This window comes from Myxine glutinosa, chromosome 3 (genome assembly GCF_964187855.1).
Source record: "Myxine glutinosa chromosome 3, kmMyxGlut1.1, whole genome shotgun sequence".
Lineage (NCBI taxonomy): Eukaryota > Metazoa > Chordata > Myxini > Myxiniformes > Myxinidae > Myxine > Myxine glutinosa.
In genome coordinates, this window is record NC_136263.1 from 1,227,473 (window position 1) to 1,245,214 (window position 17,742).

The 17,742-nt window shown below is 47.4% G+C and overlaps 1 protein-coding gene across 1 annotated transcript in view; it reads right to left on the reverse strand.

Annotated features, from left to right (window-relative positions):
• NCAPH (non-SMC condensin I complex subunit H) overlaps positions 1-13,411 on the reverse strand; it is a 204,855-nt gene extending 191,444 nt beyond the window's left edge. The window contains exon 1 of the mRNA XM_068111352.2: positions 13,379-13,411. The gene's annotated coding sequence lies outside the window, so the exon portion shown is untranslated. The remainder of the gene's footprint in view (positions 1-13,378) is intronic.
• Between the last annotated feature and the right edge of the window lie 4,331 nt (positions 13,412-17,742).

Sequence of the window (17,742 nt, forward strand, 5' to 3'; positions counted from 1 at the left end):
CCTGTTCACGCTCGAACATAGTCTTGTAACATGTGACATAAGGATTAACGTCAGATAGTATGTTGTGCAGTTCTGCCATCAATTCTTGCAAACATCTGTGATTCTCAGGTCGATTCATACGTTCCTTTGTAGCTTGAGCTGTATCCAAAATAAATAATTGTGCAAATTGTGCTTGTTCATGTACATGTGATGGATGTAATGGACCACAGCGATGGTAAATTTGACCGTGGATTTTGAAACAGTATGGTCCATTTCCTGGAGGAGATGAGATCTGAGCACCCATTGATGCAAAAGCTAATGCCGAATTGTAATTCCGGATATTGTCTCGGAAGTTGCGACATTTTCCATCGTCACCCTGATAAAGTTGTTGCAGTCGAGCAGGTACGGCAAATAGTGGAGGCAATTTAACTTTTCCCTTGGAACAACACAGTGTAAATCCATCCCCTTGTCCTGTTGATTCATTTGTGAAATGGTGTGCAGAACAGTACACACATGGTGACGTCATTGGACCGCATTTATGCTCTTGAACAATATTATCGGATACTTCGGCCGGATTCATTATGGCTGCGGTTGTATATGTTTGCTGAGCACTCCAACGTCTTTGTTGCTCAGCATGCCGTGCGAGTCTGTGTTGGCGTTCATCGACGGTCTCGTTCTCGCACCTCATCGTTGTTGCAGCAGCATCCTGTGCGAGTCTGTGTTCACGTTCGTCGAGGGTCTCGTTCTCCCTCCTCATCGTTGTTGCAGCAGCATCCTGTGCGAGTCTGTGTTCACGTTCGTCGAGGGTCTCGTTCTCCCTCCTCATCGTTGTTGCAGCAGCATCCTGTGCGAGTCTGTGTTCACGTTCGTCGAGGGTCTCGTTCTCCCTCCTCATCGTTGTTGCAGCAGCATCCTGTGCGAGTCTGTGTTCACGTTCGTCGAGGGTCTCGTTCTCCCTCCTCATCGTTGTTGCAGCAGCATCCTGTGCGAGTCTGTGTTCACGTTCGTCGAGGGTCTCGTTCTCCATCCTCATCGTTGTTGCAGCAGCATCCTGTGCGAGTCTGTGTTCACGTTCGTCGAGGGTCTCGTTCTCCCTCCTCATCGTTGTTGCAGCAGCATCCTGTGCGAGTCGGTGTTCACGTTCCTCAACTGTCTCGTTCTCCTGTCTCATTCGTTTTCTTGCTGCAACCTGTTCAAGTCTGCATTGACGTTCGTCGACGGACTCGTTCTCCCGTCTCATTCGTTTTCTGGCTGCATCCTGTTCAAGTCTGCATTGACGTTCGACGACGGACTCGTTCGCCCTTCTCATTCGTTTTCTAGCTGCATCCTGTTCAGGTCTGCGTTCTTCATCCATTTTGGAAATGGAAGTTTCCACGCACCGCATGAATTGTCACGATCCTCAATAGGAAGTGTCTCATAATTATCAAATGACAAATGGCAAGTAAATTACATTGTGAAAATTTAATATTTCAAATAGACCTATTTAAAGTGTATGCGCAAATAACTAATAAATAAAAAAACGAAGAAATATGTCTCGGTAATTTCCTGAACTCGGTAATTTCTCGGTAATTTTACTTCCGGCTAAAAATGTTGAATGAAATAAAAACGAAGAAATATATGTCGTTTTGTGACGACTGTCACCAAAGGTAAACGGTGAATTCACTCGGTTTATTCGGTTCGGCTCGGTTTAAAGAAAAAGCGATAATGTCGAAATGTTGACGTCTGTGTCATGTTGGGCGGTGTATGATACTTGTTGGCTGTTGGGCGGTGATATGGTGTATTTTTAAAAATATATCTCTGCGTTTTCCCGCGTTGCTGACACCGAGTCTAAAACCATGATGGTGAGTTATATTGGAGATAAAGGCGTGAGAGAGACTCAATGGCCTTGAAGTTACAGGCATTTGAGAATTCATTTCGTTCTATAAACGGCAACTTTCATCGGATTTTCTTCTCGTTTTTTTTCAACCGAGTCTAAAACTATGTTAGCGACTGTGAAAAATGAAATGATATATCGAATTTAAAATAGATATCGACACATTGCCGTCGGTGTCATGTTGGGCGGTGTATGATACACCATGACGCGATTTTAAAAAATATATCTCTGCATTTTCCCGCGTGTGTGGAATGTTTGTGGAAAATTAAAGATTTCAAATAAACCTATTTAAAGTGTATGCGCACATAACTAATAAAAAAAACGAAGAAATATCTCTCGGTAATTTCCTGAAACATATTTTACTTCCGGCTAATATGTTGAATGAAATAAAAACGAAGAAATATATGTCGGCATCATTGTTGACGTTTTTGTGACGACTATCATCAAACGAAATAGTAATATATCATAACGGAAAAGCAAAAGCGAATTTTTAATATATATCGACACATTGCCGGCGGTGTCATGTTGGGCGGTGTATGATACACCATGACGCGATTTTAAAAAATATATCTCTGCATTTTCCCGCGTGTGTGGATTGTTCTCAATTATTGCTGACACCGAGTCTAAAAGTAAAACCATCGATAAAAATGAAATCATATGGTGAGTTAGATTGGAGATAAAGGCGTGAGAGAGACTCAATGGCCTTGAAGTTACAGGCCTTTGAGAATTCATTTCGTTCTATAAACGGCAACTTTCATCGGATTTTCTTCCCGTTTTTTTTCAACCGAGTCTAAAACTATGTTAGCGACTGTGAAAAATGAAATGATTTATCGAATTTGATTTGAAATAAAACTGGGGGAGAGCAAGACACCACGGGCCTACAAAACAGGACTCAAAGCTATGCGAGTTAATAAAATGGTGGATATTTGTTTATAGCCACTCCCAGAATGGGTGGAGCTATGGGTGGAGCTACTCTGCAAACCGAGTAAGCCACACCCCGGACAGACACCCAACAGATAGACAGACAGACAGACAGACAGAATCATCTACGGCTATTATAATATAGATATGTGTGTGTGTGTGTGTGTGTGTGTGTGTGTGTGTGTGTGTGTGTGTGTGTGTGTGTGTGTGTGTGTATAAGAGGCAGAATTGTGACGAACAGAAATTTTAAAAAACGAGATGTGTTTGTGTGCAAGTGTGCGTGCGTGTGTGTGTGTGTGTGTGTGTGTGTACATGCATTCACATGTTATCAGAAGTAAATACATTGTGTAGATTACATCATTTGTGCAACTGATAAATTGGCAGTAACCATTTTGTGAAACTGAATGTGCAGGTGCAGCATCTAACTCAATATGTCAAAATGTCACACACGTCCATGCCCGTGGGATTCCCACGGGTGACCCCACTAGTTTTGCTATACAATCTGAATGCTAGCGATAACTTGTCTACTGTGCTATCACACGTCTACCATGAGTGAACAAATGTTACATTTCATACAGCATGATCACTATCTCGAAGATTAGATCTTAGAATGTTTGTTTCTATCAGCAGTTAAAGAAATTTACCATTTAGTAGCGAATTATTGCATATTGTATTCCGTTAGACTCGCAACGGTACCGGCCCTGTGGGCGGGGCTTCAATTGGGAAGTCCAAATTGTTACGTGGTCCCCTCGGTGACTACCGGGTCTCGGTGACCCCCGGACCGTGAGAGGAACTTCGCCAGAAAGTAGTAGTATATATGCGCTTTCGCAACGCAATCCCTATGAATTCCACCCAAGAGAAAACTGATGTTCAATGATATATTTCAAGGGTAATGATACCATACAATTTCAATGATACAATCAAGGGTATATTCCCCGAGCAATCCACCATCCACAATTCACACTCAACAATCAATCAATCCCCTAGATGATTAAGATGGCCATCTTATATATGTGTGTCCCCTTTTGTACTCACGACCCCCTTTTGGTCTCTGTCCCTCACAATGTCTCTGGGCCCCTCCTGACCAAGATGATGGTCGGCGTCGCCGCACTCGGGCGGTTGAACGAACCCCGGGTGGACGTGTTTCCACCGGGCATGTATCGTACCGGGAACCAAGGCGGCAGCCCCCTCGTGGCCACGCGAAGCGGGTACGGTAAAGCAAGCAAAAGCCCCACGCCGCTTGCAACGCGTGTTAGGCCCCAACGTGTGACCCGTACGCGTCTTTGTAGACGGTGCCGCGAACGGTGCCAGACGCTGGGTCGGTGCACGGCCCCACGGCAACTTGACGTCTCCACCGGGTAGGTACACGTCCCGGTAACTCCTCTCGCCAGACGGGCTTGGGAACGCCACTTTTCCACGCGGGGCAAGGTCGATCCCACCTTTCGTCGGAGCGGGGCGAGGAAGAAGAATCCTCGTCGCTTTTCTTCCTCGTGTCTTTTCCTCTTCCGTTTCCGGTCTCTTTTTCAGAAGGGCTCCTGACCCTCCAACCACAACAACCCTTAATCTACTACACATTGATAAGCAAAGACCTGAATAGGAATTCACATACATTCCCATAAATATGTAACGTAACGTAACGTAACGTATTGTTGCGGATATGGGACTTGGCCTCAATATCCGCTTGTAAATACTCCCCTATTTCCCCAATACTCCCCAACTATCCCCAATCCCCCATTCCCTAGTCCCATTGCCTGTAAATAACACTCTGTAGAACCGACCTTCCCCTTTTTCCCCCATTAAATGTGGCCAGGTCCACCGCATCTCACGTAGACAACTTTCGGACATCTTGCTAGTTATTCTTAGTCTATGTCAGTTAAGGACTCGTTTCCATTAATTCTGACTCTTCGTTGCACCAGAATGTGATTATATGGCACCAGTAGTGAGTTTAGGACCTTCCCATACCTCCTCCCATCTTCTTCCCCAAACAACAACTACAACAACAACTACAACAACAACTACAACAACTACAACAACGGCGCGCGCGGGGAGTGTGCGTCCTCACTCCGGCTCGGTTAGCCGCCATTACCCATGCGCTCCACGGGGTTACCACGAAGGGGCTGGCTGTCAGCTCCTCGTCAAGGGCGGAGCCTGGTAACCCCCCCGCACCCAATAAGAAGGGCGGACCGATTCCATCTGGGGCGGAGCTAACGAGCCGAGGGCGTGTCACTCCCCGCCGGATATACGCAGCGACTAACCGGATGTGACGTGAGATGCGCCCCCAGCTTGAGACGACAAGTCACCACCTCCGAGCGCTGAGCGACCTCCCCGCATCTCTAGACCGGACCGGGTCGATCCTGCCCTGAGCCCAGGTGCACCTGGAGCCATCGATTCTGCCTTTCCTTGCCATCAATCCCCGTGTGAGTCAGTTTTTGTCCTGTTTATCTGTCGTCTGTCGGGGCTATTATAAGAGTGTGTCTAAGTGCCTGTCTCTCTATGCTGTCCCTCTCATTCCTGTAATCTAACCTTCCGCCCTAATATAACCTCCTCCGGAGGTCTTGAGAACTGAACCCTTGGTGTCGTGTCATTTTAATCCAGCCGTTGTGTCTTTTCCATCATTGATTTAGCATAGCGCGATTTAGTCAACGTTCGAGTATAATCGGGTAACTTGTGCGGACACGGCGGCCATTCCGCTCGGCCCACCCTAACATCAAAGTCGTGTCTGTAACAATTGGTGTCGAGGAGTGGAATTCGGACCCGGGACTAAATTTATTAGGCCCAAATTTTGGAACACCAATTGTACCACTAGGGTAACAATTGGTGTTGGGGAGGTAGAATTCGATTCGGAGCGCGTTTCCCGCTCGAAATTATAACGGCGAAATTTGAATTTGTTTTACGAAAATAAAAACCCGAATTTTGAAGGTCGCGCTATGGCGGATCAAGACAGCTGGGGTCCGGTAGAGGAGAGTGAGGCAGGGTCGGTCCAGGACCAAATTGAGGGACATGAGGAGAGCGAAGCAGTGAGGGCGGCAGTTTCGCAAAATGGCGCCTCGCACATAGCTACGGCGGCCGCACCCGCTGCACAAGTGGGAGGGATGGCCCAAATGCAGGCCCTCATGGAGCAATTTATGGCGCAAATGCAGGCGTCCCTCAACCTGCAGAAGGACGATATGAGGGCTAATAGTGAGCAAATGAGGGCTGATAGTGAGCGATTGGGTGAGCGATTGGAGGGCCAAATGGGGGTAATGAGGGACGAAGCGAGGGGTACCGGTGAGGGGTTAGAACAAAGGATGGGGGCCCAGATCGGAGGGTTAGGGAGTAGAATAGAGGGATTAGACAATAGATTAGGGGAAATACAGGAGGGGTTAATGGGGGTAGAAAACAGAATGGCCGCTCAAGAGAATCAAATGGAAGGGATGCAAAAGGGGTTAGAGGGGTTAGAAAACAGGATGGAAGGCAAATTGAGGGACATGAGGGACCAAGCGGAAAGGGAAGTTAACCAAATGGGGCAGCAGATAGAGGGGGTTAGAATGGGGGTAGAAACTAAACTGGATGCTCACCGGGAGGAAATGGAGCAGATGAGGGTGGCATCTGGGCAGGAGATGCAAGTGATGGGAGAGGAGATCAGAAGAGGAGTGAGTGAGGAGGTCGGAGGAGTGCGCGAGGAGGTGAGGCACTGTGAGGAGCACATGGAGAAGGAGGTGAGAAAGGGGACTGTAAAGTTACAAGGGGGCATAGAGGACCTGACGCAGGAGGTAGAACAGCTGACGGAGGGACAAAAAGAAGTAACGGAGCAGGTTCAAAGGAACACTGCGGTATTAGGAGGGTTGAAAGCGACACAGAAAGAACTAAAAGATGACTTGATAGCGACGAAGAGGGAATGTCAGATGGTACGTGAGGGACTGACAACGAGGTTGGACGAGGTGATAGAGGTAATGGAGACGAAGGACCGGCAGGTGAGGACGCACATGGAAACGGTCAAGGTAGCCTTGGAGGACGAGCTTGAGGAGACGTACCAGGGAATAAAAGAGGTGAAGCAGAAATTAGAAGAAGTGGAAGAAGGGGTGAGCGAAATTAAGAAGCGACGGAGAGGGGATAACAAAGAGATAAAAGAGGAAGTAAAAGAATTGGTCCAAAGTCTGTGTTTGGATCGTGATGATGTGCTCATTAACCGGATGAGGGATTCGCAGGTGATGGAGGAGAAGCGAAGAGGAAGAGGACCCGGTGTAAGTGGTGACCAATATGGTCGTGCGTATGATGCGCCAGGTGATTTAAGAAGCTTGGGGGTCGAGATGGACCCGGGTGTTCGTGAGAGGCCGTTGGTGAAGTGTGCGACAGGTCTGGTGTGCGAAAAAGGAGGTGTGCGAGAAAGTCCGACTCTGGGGTGTGTGAGGAAAAAGTGCACGCCAAGGAGTGAGTGTGCTGTCGAGAGTGAGTCGGTCGTAGCGCGTGTGCGAGGGAGCACATGGAAGCGTGGTGTGGTGAGTGTTACAGAGGGTGTAACGGGAGAGTGTGCGCGAGAAAGGTGTGTGACGGACAGGTGCATGGGGAAAGAGTGCGCTGTCAGGAGTAAGGGTGAGTGCGTTGTCAAGAATGGAGGTGAGAGTAGTGAGAGTGACAAGGACAGTGAGTTGGTTGTGACAGGTGAGAAAGGATGCACACCTGGAATGGTAGAGCGTGAGTGGGAATGCACGCTGGAGTTGGTGGTGAGGCACGTGGTTGGGTGTGCGAATGAGAGCACACCTGTGATTGTCACAGAGGAGGTGACCGAGGAGGGGGTGCGAAGAGGTGTGTTGGTGAGGTGTGCTACCAACGAATGTGTGCCAAGGTGTTCGGTGGCCAGGTGTGTGACCAAGGCTGTGAGTGGAATGGGTGTACCGAGGTGTGTAAGGAAAGGTACGAGGAGCATGGAAACGGCTGGATGTGTGAGCAAGGAACGGGCTGCGGGGTGTAAGCGTCCAGGTGAAGCATCGACGTTAGACGGGGTAGAGTTTAGAACGACTTATAGCCGAATCGGGCCCTCGGTGCGTGCTGGGCCTCGCTTTGAACGGCCGCGTCCGTGCTCCACAAGGCGGAGCGGGCAGCCCGATAGAAAGGGTCGTCATGGCGACCACTTTTTGTTGAGGCAGTCCGGCAGGTCGAGATCGGGACATGGGATGGCTCCACGCCGAGGTGGTGCGTGGGATCTCGGCCCGGGTAAGCCCCCGTCCCTGCACCGAGTGCCGGACGCATCCAGCCGCTGGCACAGAACAACCCGCATTCATGGCTTGGCTTTACGAAGCCGGGCTTTGGACGGGAATTGGCGCACCGAGAGGTAGTAGTGAGTAGACTGGGTGATGAGGTTAGTGTTTTGGACCCAAAATTAGAGAAAAACAAAATTTGATGATTGGCAAAGGATTGGCAGTAGTGATTGGCAGATGATGGGTAGTGATTGGCAAATTTTTGATTTGTTGAAATTTGATGTGCAAAATTGGTAGTGAGCGATGTGCCCGGTGGGTAAGGGTGGCATCCCTGCCACCCTTCCCAGAGTGGGGGCAAAGGAGCAATAGCTTATGGGGTTGATGGCGGTGAAAACTAGCCCGGGTGGGTTAGGATATTGATGGGGATCTAGCGAAGATGACAGTAGGTAACGTTAAGTTTAATTAGTGACTGATACCTGTAGTGGGGACGCAGGTAGATTAGTATGGATGATAATGACGAGGGAGCGCAAAAGTTTAAAGGGACGACTGGGAAGCGCAAGTTTCAGAGGGGAGTAGTTAGCTGAGATGATGCCGTGTGTGTGAGGATTGAACAGGTGTGATTGCACAGGTGTGCAACTGGACAGGTGTGTGGAGCAGTGTATGAGTAGTGAGTGTGCGGATCAGCGCGAAGGCGCTTGGGGAGAGAAGGGTGCAGGTGGCACCAGGTGTGAGAGCACAGGTGTGCAAGTACAGGTGTGTGGAGAGAGTTGGAGTAAGTGGTACGGAGTGGTGTGCATGGTGCGAAGGTGTGGATGGGGGAAGAGTGGACCCCTTTCACGAGTACCCGGGGCGGGTAGTGTAAGTGTTAGGTAGAGGGTATAGGTAAATTGTGGTTGGATATTGGCATTTGTGGTGCGGTTGCAGAATGGTATTGTGGATGGGTGCATTAGTGTTGTGGAAATGGCTGGGCGTGTAGCCTGTTAGTGTGTGTAGTTGGTTGGGCACTCCACCACTGTGAGGATGTCGGCCAGGTGAGGCCGCAGGTGGGCTCTGGGAGCCGGTAGTTGTGAGTGGGTGCCTGAGGATCCCGGGTGTGGATCGGGTAGCCCAGTGCCAGAGAGGGCACCGAGTGGGGAGAGCGCCAGAGGGCCTTCCCCAGGTAGTTAGGTTAGGGTAAGGAGCAGGTAAGCTCGGGGGCAACTGCAGTGGTGGAGGTGTGCAGGTGGGTAGACCCGCTGGGAGAGGTACACGTCGCGGCCCAGAAATTGTGCGAGGGCACCGGGAGATGAATCGGGGGAGTGAGACCCCAAATTGAAAAGCACCACAGTTTGGCCAATGGGAATTGGTTTTTAGAACCCATAGTGTAAGAGGGCCAATGGTTTGGCCGGAGAAAGACCCCGGATAGTGTAAAGTTGTTAAAGTCATTTAGGAAATAGTTAGGATTGATGAACCTGTCGCACCATACGCAGCCACTTACCTGTGGTGATGATGATGACTCCACACCTGTGTTTTCTTTGTTCTGTGTGCAGGAAATGAGAATTGCTGTGAGGATTTGTGAGACGCATCACGACGTGGATGAGACATTGGGGTGATTCCATCTCTCCCTCCCTAGGAGGGACTGATGATGAATTGGTGATAGCAAATTATGATGTTGAGTTGGAGATGGCAAATTTTGAGGAGAGTTGAAAATGGCAAATTTGATTGGTTAGGAGGGAGAGAAGACGAATTTGGTATATGGGAGGAACGGGGAAGACAGTAGGGACGTTTGTTGATTTGTAAAGTAGATGTTTATGGGTAGTGTTGTGTTTTGTGGATACAGTAAGGGGTAAGGGAGGGGCCATGTAGGTTACCTGGTGGGGGGGGGGGGGGGGGCGTACGGTAGGAACGTACCTGTCTCACCTGGTTCCCATGTGCCCCTAGTGTGCATTACCTAATGTTGCGTGCACTTTTGCGCCCTTACCACCTTACTCACTTGTCTTCTTCTTTTGTCTCCCACCTCCGAGGATCTGGCTTTGGGGTAGAGAGAGAGGAGAGAGAGGTGCTGGCTACGCAGTTGTGGGCCTGCACTTTCGCTGCTTGCTGCCGGGATCGATACACCATATGGACCGCAATGTTTGTGGCCACCCACCATGGACCGCAGTTCTTATGCGGCCAAGCACCACCCATGGAAGGACCTATGGGTCAACGTGGCACCTATGCCAAACAGGTGAACCACTAATAGTTGGCACCCTGACGGCCACAATAAGGAAATGGACGCGGTTGGCGCCTTTCTTTATTTTTTTGAAAGAAGCCAGAAGGCCACGTGCACCACACGAAGAGCAAGAGACACCTGCAGGGTTAGGGGTTGTTGAATTTATTTTTATTCATTGAACAATGGTGACTGCACCGGATGGTGCTGACTGTGTGATGGGGTGGTGCTTTTGGTGCTGGGAAGGGGTGCTCTGCACATTATTAAAGGCCGTAGGCCACAGAGCACTCGTGGGTTGGTGTATCGATGCTGGCATGCGTGCTCTCTCTATGCATAACATCTGCATGTGTTCCTCCAAAAACAGGTCCTGGATCGTAGTGTAAATATCAGCGTAGTCTTGTAAATAATGCTCCCTACCGGCTGTATGTTTAGTTTGCGAATTCTTTCCGGATTCGGTTATCCTGTGGGTGTGTTTCTGTGAGGAGAAGGGTGCAACGTCGCAGGGGGACATATTTACTCATTTGTGAATATCTGTAAAACTGTCGCACTCAGGGTAGAGTTAATAGTAGAGGGAACTACATCTGAGTGCCACACTAAAATAGGTAAAAATTTATCGGGTCAGGACGCCCCGAGGGTAGAGAAGGGTGCAATGTTGCGGATATGGGACTTGGCCTCAATATCCGCTTGTAAATACTCCCCTATTTCCCCAATACTCCCCAACTATCCCCAATCCCCCATTCCCTAGTCCCATTGCCTGTAAATAACACTCTGTAGAACCGGCCTTCCCCTTTTTCCCCCATTAAATGTCGTGCCCAGGTCCACCGCATCTCACGTAGACAACTTTCGGACATCTTGCTAGTTATTCTTAGTCTATGTCAGTTAAGGACTCGTTTCCATTAATTCTGACTCTTCGTTGCACCAGAATGTGATTATATGGCACCAGTAGTGAGTTTAGGACCTTCCCATACCTCCTCCCATCTTCTTCCCCAAACAACAACTACAACAACAACTACAACAACTACAACAACGGCGCGCGCGGGGAGTGTGCGTCCTCACTCCGGCTCGGTTAGCCGCCATTACCCATGCGCTCCACGGGGTTACCACGAAGGGGCTGGCTGTCAGCTCCTCGTCAAGGGCGGAGCCTGGTAACCCCCCCGCACCCAATAAGAAGGGCGGACCGATTCCATCTGGGGCGGAGCTAACGAGCCGAGGGCGTGTCACTCCCCGCCGGATATACGCAGCGACTAACCGGATGTGACGTGAGATGCGCCCCCAGCTTGAGACGACAAGTCACCACCTCCGAGCGCTGAGCGACCTCCCCGCATCTCTAGACCGGACCGGGTCGATCCTGCCCTGAGCCCAGGTGCACCTGGAGCCATCGATTCTGCCTTTCCTTGCCATCAATCCCCGTGTGAGTCAGTTTTTGTCCTGTTTATCTGTCGTCTGTCGGGGCTATTATAAGAGTGTGTCTAAGTGCCTGTCTTTCTATGCTGTCCCTCTCATTCCTGTAATCTAACCTTCCGCCCTAATATAACCTCCTCCGGAGGTCTTGAGAACTGAACCCTTGGTGTCGTGTCATTTTAATCCAGCCGTTGTGTCTTTTCCATCATTGATTTAGCATAGCGCGATTTAGTCAACGTTCGAGTATAATCGGGTAACTTGTGCGGACACGGCGGCCATTCCGCTCGGCCCACCCTAACATCAAAGTCGTGTCTGTAACAGTATGTAATATGTATTGCATATTGTATTCCGTTAGACTCGCAACGGTACCGGCCCTGTGGGCGGGGCTTCAATTGGGAAGTCCAAATGAAAAGGCAAAATATCAGAAATTGAAGGCCTTTTATTTTATTTGAAACGATTCATATAAACATCCGTCGAATCATATCACACGCAAATCATCAAAATCTAAACAGTAAATGGCACCCATTTTGAAAAAAAGATTGAATTCTGCAAAACGGAAGCGGCCGCTACACCCGTTTCTCAGTCACTTTGCACACGCTGCCATGTTACTTCGGAGCCGCACGTTTATATAGGAAGAGTTCGTCAGGAGTCGATCTACTCTCTCCTGCTATGTAGAATAAACAGTATTTGTAGAATTTCAACAAAAGCCACATCATTGTTCATATCGGTAAATATTATTCCATAGTGTTTGGAAAAACTGGAAAATTGGAAAAACAATATAGCCTATTTTACTCCCAGGGGTCCCAGGAATACCCACCCAAAATATCATTGCGATCGGTTGGGCCGTTTTTGCGGTACCTTCGAACGGACGGACAGACATTTGGTGAATTATAGTAACATGAGATTACATCTGTTAGATGTTAGAATCGTCGGAGTCGCACCGATTCAAATGTAACCAACATTCTTTGGAACGACTTGGTGGGGAGAATGTGATGGAACAGAAGAAGAAAAAGATGCTGGATTTCTGTGACATGAGCTCGGCTTCCGGAGGAAGTAGTTAAATAGCTTTGAGCTGGGCCCTGATCGGAGCGCGTGTCCTAGGTTGGTGCCTAGCACAGGTGTAATGCGATACGGTAGGACATTAGAGGATCATTGGAGTAATGCACTACTTTACTCATTGCTTTGCCATATCTGATTACTTATTCCAGTGCTTTGTTCATGTTTGTCGTGGCTGCGTCAATCGAGTGAATTAAAGCCTATAAACTGGCAACGGCTTCTTTCTTACACAACACGTCATAAACTGAATTGATCACATCGAGGCCCAGAGGACTGAACTCCTCCAGATCTTTAACCTAAACGGAATTGATCACAATAGGCCCAGATGGCAGATATTTTTCCAGAGGGATGAAGGTTCACGAACTACAGGACATGTTGAGAAAATGAGGAAACAGCACTGCAGAACCAATACAAGACAAAATACTTCTCAATGAGAACCATTACCACTACCAGCTGGAACAGACTACCGACTACCAGTGAAAATGGTCAGGCCAGAACAGTCAACTAGTTCAAATCAGCCCCTGGAAAGACACTGAAACTGTGAAAGGCCTTCCGCGTGAAGTATACTATACTGTCACCTGTGCTGTGGTATACTCCATACCATTGCATTACCAATACCATTACCAACGAAGGACTGATGTAACGAGTGACAAATAAGCAACGCTTCAAGTCTCTACACCCAAGTAAGTACAGGTATATACGTAAATGATGCCAACCAACAAACCCAAGTTATTATTTATAGATTCACCACACCAATCCCAATCTTCGACATAAACCACTTACCGATTTGAACGACGCGGGCAATGAGACTTGCGCATGCGCAATGCATTTACCGGAATAACAATAACAACCTAACGTTTATATCGTTCGTTTACTGAAAAACGTGTGCCGATCTTAAAACACGTTTTATACAAGAGATATATTTCTAATTTACATATTTGAGACATCGATGATATGCTTTAACGAAGAAGATATGAAAAAGTATCTTTACACCGCTACCGGTTCTGACACTTTTACACCGCCATAAATTAAAATTAATAAAAGCGACATGATTGCGTCATCAACCTCAACCGTACAAACGTCACCAACGACTCAGACTTTAGATTCTGAACCCACACTTAGTGTGGGACCCTACTTCAGCCGTTGACGAGGTGACATGATTACCGTGTACGTGTAGATGTTACTGGATGGGAAGCTCGGAAATGTACAGCAACCATAAGGTTAAGAGGTCACCGTGTTAAATCGTGTGAGTGTGTATGTGTGAGTATGAGTGCAAGTGTGAGTGTGTGTGTGAGATTGTTTGAGTGTGTGTGTGAGAGTGTGTAAGTGTGAGATTGTGTGTGAGAGTGTAAGTGTGAGAGGATGCGAGAGTGTGATTGTGTATGTGTGTGTGAGATTGTGAGTGTGTGTAAGTGTGAGATTGTGTGTGTGTGAGATTGTGTGTGCATGAGTGTAAGTGTGAGATTGTGTGAGTGTGTGTGAGATTGTGTGAGTGTGTGTGAGATTGTGTGAGTGTGTGTGAGATTGTGAGTGTGTGTAAGTGTGTGTGTGTGAGATTGTGAGTGTGTGTAAGTGTGAGATTGTGTGTGTGTGAGATTGTGTGTGCATGAGTGTAAGTGTGAGATTGTGAGTGTGTAAGTGTGAGATTGTGTGAGTAAGTGTGAGATTGTGTGAGTGTGTGTGAGATTGTGTGAGTGTGTGTGAGATTGTGAGTAAGTGTGAGATTGTGTGTGTAAGTGTGAGATTGTGAGTGCGTGTGTAAGTGTGAGATTGTGTGTGTAAGTGTGAGTGTGAGATTGTGTGTGTGAGAGTGTGAGATTGTGTGTGTAAGTGTGAGAGTGTGAGATTGTGTGTGTAAGTGTGAGCTTGTAAGTGTGAGATTGTGTGTGTGAGGAAGTGTGAGATTGTGAGAGTGTGAGTGTGAGTAAGTGTGAGTGTGAGATTGTGTGTGTAAGTGTGAGATTGTGTGTGTGAGGAAGTGTGAGATTGTGTGAGTGTGAGATTGTGTGTGTAAGTGTGAGAGTGTGAGATTGTGTGTGTGAGTAAGTGTGAGATTGTGAGATTATGTGTGTGAGATTGTGTGTGTGAGTGTGAAGAAGTGTGAGAGTGTGAGATTGTGAGTGTGAGATTGTGAGTGTGAGTAAGTGTGAGTGTGAATGAGTGTGAGATTGTGTGTGTGAGTAAGTGTGAGATTGTGAGAGTGTGAGATTGTGTGTGTAAGTGTGAGAGTGTGAGATTGTATGTGTAAGTGTGAGATGTGTGTGTGAGGAAGTGTGAGATTGTGAGTGTGAAGAAGTGTGAGAGTGTGAGATTGTGTGTGTGAGTGTTACTTCCTTCAAAATTACTCTTCATTTGGGGCGTTCCGTTAGCAAGCGGCTTGCTGTTGCATGCCAAGCCAGCCGTTCCGTATGGACCGCAAGGCGCTCGGCAAGGGGAGCAAGGTATCGTGGGAGGTGCTGGGCGAGCGATAAGCGAGCTGCTTGCGAACGGAACAATCCGTATGTGAGCAAAAATGGCCGCCGTAGTGGGATTCAAAACCATTGGTGGCTGTGCTGGTTGGTGTACCTGCTGTTTCTTTAATTTTACCGTCACAGAGGACGATATTGAAACGTGCATTGTTTTATTTTATTTTTTAAATAGGGGCAATACACCTGGGCGCTCACCTTGTAGAATAAAGCAGTATACCACACTCATTAAAAGTATTTTAAACAGTATCAGGGTATTTAAAACCAATTCCAATGGTTGCTAGGAGACAGGGCAGCATGTACAATCATCCTCACGTAATCATAAGACGTTAAACAAACAAACAAAAAAATACCTCTTTTGGGGGGCAAAACCACCTCCGCCCCACGAATACCTCGACCTTAGACCCCGATTTTTCTAATACCTTGAACAAATATCGGTACATCACAGGTGATGAAAGCTGTGATCAGGTTCACCCCCATACCTCCATCGGGCCCAATCATGGGTGATGAACGGAATGTTGTAGTCAGGTGAACTATGTCAATAAATTATATTTCGTTCAAAATCATGGTAGATTAGCAAACCTATACATTTTTGGAAAGGTTATAGCATAAGGAAACTAAAAATCAATGCTTACATTTGGAGAGATACCTGTATGGCGGCCATTTTGGATTTTCAAAATGGCCACTGTAAAATACATATTTTGTTCTATTTCTGCCTCTAATTACCCTAAAAACTTTTTAAAATATACTAAACCTATATTTTCAGGGACAAGGAATCCAATGAAGGTATCAAATTAGTGCTATGGGGAATGGTAAGACACGAATCAAAGGTTTTGAATTGCAAAATACTGTCTTTATATTCGCGATAAGTTGCATAATCAAATACATCTTATCATTTTGTTCAGGCAGTTAATAACATCAAAATGTGTCACAATCATTCATATCACCAAACATACACAGGCAGTCAGCAAAATCATCTATCTATAATGCCAGTAATCTCTGTGTGTCTGTCTGTGACCGCTGTTTCTCGACAACCACGGGTCCGATATACTTGAAACTTGCCAGGTATATTGCTGGGGACCCGAGGATGTGCCTTTTCAAGGTTTCATATTAATCGGACAAGTAGTTAGCGAGCTATGTCCAAAAAACGATTCAACCAATCAGAGAGCAGCGAGCTATCACGTGTGCCGAACGTGGCGAACAGACTCTGCCTCGGACGGCACATTTGAGAGCGTATTCATTTATTTCCCGTTGGCAAACTATGTTGGCGCTATGTTGGCGTTAAACTATGTTTTAAAACTAATTAAAACTAATTTGCGATTCTTTCGCTTTCCTGCGCGTTTGTGCACGCTATGGCGATTTCTTTACCAAACTCCGCAAGCCGTTCGCTTTGGACCAAACCATTTCATGTAAATAGAGGGGGGGGATTGTCACCGTACTCGCAAGCCGTTCGCTTTGGACCAAACCATTTCATGTAAATAGAGGGGGGGGATTGTCACCGTACTCGCAAGCCGTTCGCTTTGGACCAAACCATTTCATGTAAATAGAGGGGGGGGATTGTCACCGTACTCGCAAGCCGTTCGCTTTGGCTTTGCGAATGGACCAAACCATTTCATGTAAATAGAGGGGGGGGGATATAATTTTAGATATATATATAGTACGGGCATGCCCTAGTCTATCTATAATTCCAGTAATCTCTGTGTGTTTGTTTGTCTGTGACCGCTGTTTCTCGACAACCACGGGTCCGATATACTTGAAACTTGCCAGGTATATTGCTGGGGACCCGAGGATGTGCCTTTTCAAGGTTTCATATTAATCGGAGAAGTAGTTACCGAGCTATGTCCAAAAAACGATTCAACCAATCAGAGAGCAGCGAGTTATCACGTGTGCCGAACGTGGCGAACAGACTCTGCCTCGGACGGCACATTTGAGAGCGTATTCATTTATTTCACGTTGGCAAACTATGTTGCCGCTATGTTGGCGTTAAACTATGTTTTAAAACTAATTAAAACTAATTTGCGATTCTTTCGCTTTCCTGCGCGTTTGTGCACGCTATGGCGATTTCTTTACCAAACTCCGCAAGCCGTTCGCTTTGGACCAAACCATTTCATGTAAATAGAGGGGGGGGGGGGGGGATTGTCACCGTACTCGCAAGCCGTTCGCTTTGGACCAAACCATTTCATGTAAATAGAGGGGGGGGATTGTCACCGTACTCGCAAGCCGTTCGCTTTGGACCAAACCATTTCATGTAAATAGAGGGGGGGGGGGGGGGTTGTCACCGTACTCGCAAGGCGTTCGCTTTGGCTTTGCGAATGGACCAAACCATTTCATGTAAATAGAGGGGGGGGATATAATTTTAGATATATATATAGTACGGGCATGCCCTAGTATATACACATGCAGTCAGTATAACTTCACATCTACACAGGCAGTCAATGACAAAATATACACAGGCAGTCAATGGCATCAAACATACACGATTACAGAATATGCCATTTAGAGTTCCTCATCACCGTCCTGTGTGTCATATCCGACAATATAGTCCGCATCGTTTTCACAGTCCGTTCCACACAAGCAAAGGTCGGTCAAATTGATTGGCAAATCGAATCGATCGAATTGGTCGAATGGTCGAATGGTCGATCGAAGCGATTGGTCGAATGGTCGAATTGGTCGAATAGAATT